The following is a 6,590-nucleotide window of genomic DNA, read 5'->3' on the forward strand; positions in this document are numbered from 1 at the left end:
CGCCGAGCACGGGCCCGATCAAACGTTAATCGCGCGTGCCACGTTTGTTTACACAGGGAAACGGCGGAGGGAAACGTCACCTCGCATACCGGTGCTAGGAGGTTGAGAAAGTCTCGTAATTTTCGTTGATTTCTCGCATAACTTCGTATAATGTCTGCTATACGAAGTTATTCGAGAAAGCCTCGAGCCTGAAAAGAGAAAGAGAGAGAGAGAGGGAGCGAGGCCGCCCTTGGCGCGCCACTCGCGCGGACACTCGCCGCTCGTTTATTCTCCATCCGTGCTTAAACGGTAATGGCCGCGCTGGTGGCCGGGTTTAATAACGGCCACGCCGAGCACGGGCCCGATCAAACGTTAATCGCGCGTGCCACGTTTGTTTACACAGGGAAACGGCGGAGGGAAACGTCACCTCGCATACCGGTGCTAGGAGGTTGAGAAAGTCTCGTAATTTTCGTTGATTTCTCGCATAACTTCGTATAATGTCTGCTATACGAAGTTATTCGAGAAAGCCTCGAGCCTGAAAAGAGAAAGAGAGAGAGAGAGGGAGCGAGGCCGCCCTTGGCGCGCCACTCGCGCGGACACTCGCCGCTCGTTTATTCTCCATCCGTGCTTAAACGGTAATGGCCGCGCTGGTGGCCGGGTTTAATAACGGCCACGCCGAGCACGGGCCCGATCAAACGTTAATCGCGCGTGCCACGTTTGTTTACACAGGGAAACGGCGGAGGGAAACGTCACCTCGCATACCGGTGCTAGGAGGTTGAGAAAGTCTCGTAATTTTCGTTGATTTCTCGCATAACTTCGTATAATGTCTGCTATACGAAGTTATTCGAGAAAGCCTCGAGCCTGAAAAGAGAAAGAGAGAGAGAGAGGGAGCGAGGCCGCCCTTGGCGCGCCACTCGCGTGGAAACTCGCCGCTCGTTTATTATTCATCGGTGATTAAACGGTAATGGCCGCGCTGGTGGCCGGTTTTAATAACGGCCACGCCGAGCACGGGCCCGATATATCGTTAATCGCGCGTGCCACGTTTGTTTACACAGGGAAACGGAGGAGGGAAACGTCACCTCGAATACCGGTGCTAGGACGTTGAGAAAGTCTCGTAATTTTCGTTGATTTCTTTTTTTTTTTTGTGCTCGTCGATCGGTGTGCATTCTTTTTTGACATCGAATTGTGTTTTGATTATTCTTTGACAATTTGATTTTTTTTTATTCATGATATACAATAGAATAGATGTTTAAGAAAAGATTGATGAAAAAGAAAGAGAAAGGCTTTATTATGTAAATAATTGCGTGTCCATTTTTTGATTGTATTTTTAGACTAGAATTGAAACGTAATATCGCGTATCATTTTAATTAATTCTAAAGTAGTTTTATCTATTTATTAAACGTGTATTTCGTGCGCACGATGTAACGTTTACGTTCATTCGTTCGTTAATCGTGAATTCAGTTCGTTATATATTGGCAATCAGGATAGTGTGGATATGGTAATTAAAGTGATATCAAAAAGTAAAAAGATCTTTGAAATAGATCGTTTAAAAATCACGGGAAACGAGACCTTTTATGGCTAAAAAAAAATTATTCTCTCTTCATTAAGTATTGAAGTTTTATTAAAGATAAGTGGATGTTGCACGAATGAAAAGAAACATTCAATTCAAATATTTCCCTCCTCGATTCCAAGTTAATTTCGATTATAAAATATAATCCATCCAATCGAGAAGTTAAGATCGCAGCGGTATAGCAATAGTCCACGTAAGTTCTTCAACCCCTCGGGTCGCTACCCTTTCGTGGAACCGTTCGAGGCCGACCCTGAAAACCCTGATTGTCGCTTTTTATCGGTCTAAGCAGAGAGAAAGGCATGCGTGAATATATAAAACTGCACGATGTAGAATCGTTCTTCGTTCAGAACTAGGTCTCGCTTTGTGGTGCCGCCTTTTTTTTCTCTCTCTCTTTTTTATTCTTTTTCCATCAAAGGAAAATAGTAGATCTGGGAAGAATCGTTCGTTCCTCGATTAAACGATGTCACCCTTTTTCGCGCCACAATCTCGATATGAAATGACAAAGGTATAAAGTTTCTATGAAACGAATCGAGAGATTTTTCGTTCGAGATTCGATTCGTTCCCTATTTCGCTCGATGAAACGTAAAATTTTATTTTTACCAGTAATTCTGAATCGAGCTGTCTCGATTTCACGCGTTTCGTTCTCGATAATAATTTAAAATAGTCACAATTTATATTATCATATTAAATCAAATTAAAATTTCAATAAGTTCATTAAGATTAACATGTGTCCAAATATATTCTCCATTTTGTCCTTGCAAAAAAGAAACGAAGAATTATAATGAACAATAAACAAGACGAAACGATAAACTTCAAAATTTCGTTATCCTGTGATATCCACAACCTGAGAAATCCTCCTCTCTCCCTCCCTCGACCAAATATCTGGCAACCAGAAATCACAGAGATTCCAACGCTCCGAGCAGAGATCCGCCAATTCGACAGGGAGCAAAGGTATCGACAGTGGAACGCGTCAAAGATCAAAATCCCCGTTTAAAATAATTCAATTCGCCTGTCTGAAGGGGAAAGCAGAGAGAGAGAGAGCCGGTTGGCGCAAACGGAACCTTTGCCTCGAACGTTAAATGTCGGATGTTGGCTTCCACCGATGCCTATATAACTAGCACTTGAGACGACCTGGCAGGGGGTTTTCAGTCGGGGGTTGACTTCGCTGGTTGGGTCGATTCCCTGTTATGCTAATTTGTCAACGGTCGGGGAGGTAGCCGACCGAGGCTTAAAAATTATTCCATGCCAGCTCGATTCTCTTCTCGTTCTCGTCTCATTTCTCTCGTCGATTCGTTACGTTTCTCCCATTTTTCTTCTCTGGTATATGTATATGTACGATGACTGACCGCATCGTGGTTGGTCTTTGAAATTGCGAGAAATCGTTTCAGAAAAGTCGCTCTTTTCTAATCCCACCATCCTTTATTTCGATGAGAGAATTCGGTTCTGATTCTGGAATAAATGGACGAGAAAATATACGTGTTACTATAGGTCTTTGAGAAAATGTAACGATTATTGGAATTGGTTGAATAATAAAATTATATTCATTTGTGTATATTTAATTTATTTTCTGAGTAACTTTATTATATACGAATTCTTTTTCAAATTAACTTTATATTAAGAATATATTTCGATGAATTCGTTCCACAAAGTAATCAGGTAAAAGTGTTAAGTATTGAAATCTTTGAGAGAATCGTAGAAACAGAAGATGATTTAAAGTGTTATTCGATCAAATTTAATTCCGATATTCCACTTCACTTAACCCTATTAAAAAAAAAAATAAACTCCAACTATCATCGATACACCATTAATCATAGTAACATTTTACTCTTCAAAACTGTTGAAAATCGAATATACTCGGAAACAATTTTCACCGATCGTGAATTTGAAAAGCAAGCAAAATTATCCCTCGATTAATACATCGATACTCTTTCTATCATCATTTACATTTAAACTTTACCGAATCCTGCACACGCTCCAAAAACGTGACGCCCCTAACCTAACCCAACCGCCCCCCCGTAAAACCAACCATATCGATTCCCCATAAACCATCATGAAACATCGATCCCTCCCTCCCTCCTCCTCTCCCGCTCTCATTTCAACAGATTTCGCCGGCGAGGCAACCGTCTGATCTAGGAAATTGCGAACCGGAATCACTAGCGGACAGTTTCCGGAGAGGCATGGTTATGGAGCGTCGATCCCCCGGGAACCCCCGTCGGTCGTGTCGACGACCGGGAATACCCGGGCCACCGTACCACCTTACCCCTCGTATCCCAACTTTCCTCGTTTTCCTAGCAGACGACTCGAAAACCGTGTCGAGTTCAAAACCCGTTCTTCCAAACCCTCCTCCCCCTCCCTCTCCCCATAAAGGTTCCGCGCGAAAATTCGCGGAGAAGAGAAAGAGAGAGAGAGAGAGAGAGAGAGAGGCACGGCGCGCGAAGAAGGGAAGACAGCGTGGCGTCGGCCACGCGACGATGCGATGCTCGTTTCTAGATCCTCGTCCCCGATGAGATTGGCCGGTGAACGGGCTCGCGACAAGGACGGTGAGAGGAGGAGGGCGGATGGGGGAAAAGAGAGGCGAACAGGGAGAGGCGTACGTCGTTATTTCGCGGTGGATGCTGCGGGATCAATAGCGTGGAGAGCCGAAGAGCTGGTGGAGAGGGAGGCGAGCCGAGCGAGGGACAGAGAGGAGTGGAGATTGGCAAGAATCGGTGTGCGTGCGTGTGTACGTGTGACAGGGTACGAGAGAGAGAGAGAGAGGGGGGGGGGGCGAGGGATGCACAGGGACGGGGTTGGTTGAAGAAAGACGGTGAGACAAAGAGTGACTCCCCTACCTCTACCTATCTCTTTCTCTCTCGGCCTCCTCTCGCTCCATCCACCACCACCCTTACCACCGCCCGACAACCCCAGGAGTCGATGCATCCAGGGTCGTTGCTACCGGCAGCGAACGATCCAACCTTCCATGCGCTTCGTCCCTCTCCCTCTCTCTCTCTCTCTCTCTCTCCCTTTCATTTCTCTGTGTAACTCCTTCCTTCCTCCTTCCTCCTCCTCGTGCCGTCTCTCGAGCCTCTCGCTCTCCAACTCCCCTCACGCGCACACGCATCCGATAATAAACGCGTGTATACGCGGCGCAGGTGGAGCACCTCGCCGTCCCCGTGTTTTCAACGCGTGTACGTGTTTGTACGTGTTTATGAGGGAGGGTGTTTATGCGAGTGTACGTGTGTACGCGGTTGCCTCTTCGAGAGAGTCTCGCGAGTGAGAATGCACCGGCATGCACGCACGTATGAACGCACGCGAGGAGAAACGACGACGTCGGCGACGACGAATGTCACCTCGTGGCATACCTCGCGGATATACCACGCGGCGAGTTTTCAAGGACATGCGATCAAGATGCGAGCCAGGAGCCAGGGAACCAGCCACGCGTCCACTCGCCAGACCTTTGCGTGTCCTTATCAGTTAGTCAGTTTGATCGAGGACCGATTCTTGTCTTCTTACGCGTGCCAGTTTATTTCATATTTGTTTTTTCTTTTCTTTTTTTTCTTTTACTTCTTGTTTCCTTTTCTTCCTGCTCGAACGCTAAATGACGCTTTTAGGATTAACTCCTTTCGATAGGAATGGATGATTTACGCGCTTGGAAGGCTAGGGTTGTTTTTTATATACCGCGTGATGTATCGAGTGTACGCTTGTAATTTACAGGGTGTGTAAATGTTTGTAGTATTTTTTTCCAAAAGCTTATTTTTTTTTTTTTTTTTGTGACGAATAGGGATGCACTAATTTTTTGATGGTATAGAATTATAGTTATTGATTTATCAGAAATTTAGAATTTTAGAAACGTAGTTATTTAGTTTTTATTATTGCATTCGAGGATTTTAAGATAGGATCTTATGTAGAATTTGTCTTTTTTTTTTCGAGATATCGTAAACGAAGGAGAACTTGATCAAAAGTTTATTTTAATAAGTTTTATCGGGCAAGAGAGATCAATTAAAAGCGTTTCAGTGACTGATGTGGGAACGCTCCGATTATGAACATTCTTCCAGTATGATAACTAAACTTTATTGGTTATATATTTGAAATCACAATGCGGCAGAAAGATATCTCTCGTGTCATCGTTCGGTCGAAAAATTTCCCTGTCTATCCGATTATACGCGGAACAGATTGGACGAAAAATTACTGGTTACGTCTCATCACGAATTCATCAAACAGTGATAAACTAATTTTACATTGCCTATGCTCGATGTAATTTCCATAATAATACGTAGTTTCATGGGAATGATAAAAGGGAAACTTGACGAGTTCGTTTTTCTACTTTTTCTTCTTTTTTTTTATGTAATTTAATAATTAAGAAAGAACGATTCAAAATTTTCTCCCTGTTTTCGTATTGAATGAAAATTATAAATTGCAAAATTTTTAAGAAATAAATTTTACGATGATTCATAAATTTCTAAACAATTTTTGAAGAGTTAGATATAATTGAAAGTCTTCATTTAAAACTTTTTAATTCATTCTACAGTTTCTGAATACAGGTCAGACACATTCCCATCAAACGTTCATTATTGCATTCTTTCATAAATAAAGTAAATCCAGACAAGCCAATTATTAATAACTCTAAAAATAGAAGAATTTCACTCGTATTTACTCGAGTTAATAATTTAAAACGAATTTTTTAAATCCTTAATTTAAAACTCCTTTCTCCAACCCTTAAATATATTAACATCACCACTACATATATACATGTTTTTTCGTGACAAACATTATTAATTTTCGTAAAATTCTCTTCGACAAAGATGATCATATTACATTAAAAACAATTAATCTGATAATTAATCTGATTATAAAATGCTTCTCTTTAAACGGCCGAGAAAAGATACATCGATTATTAAACGAAAATATACAGGAGAGAATGTAACCCAAAGAACCAAGATCGTGCGATAACGAAATTAGTCGCGGTTGATACACCATTTAATTCCAATCGATGTCAATCTTTTCTGTTTTTTTTTTTTTTTTCACAAAATTCGAGGACAGATAATCTCGAAAGTAGCGAGAA

This window comes from Apis dorsata, unplaced genomic scaffold (assembly GCF_000469605.1).
Source record: "Apis dorsata unplaced genomic scaffold, Apis dorsata 1.3 scaffold_44, whole genome shotgun sequence".
In the NCBI taxonomy this organism is placed as follows: Eukaryota; Metazoa; Arthropoda; class Insecta; order Hymenoptera; family Apidae; genus Apis; species Apis dorsata.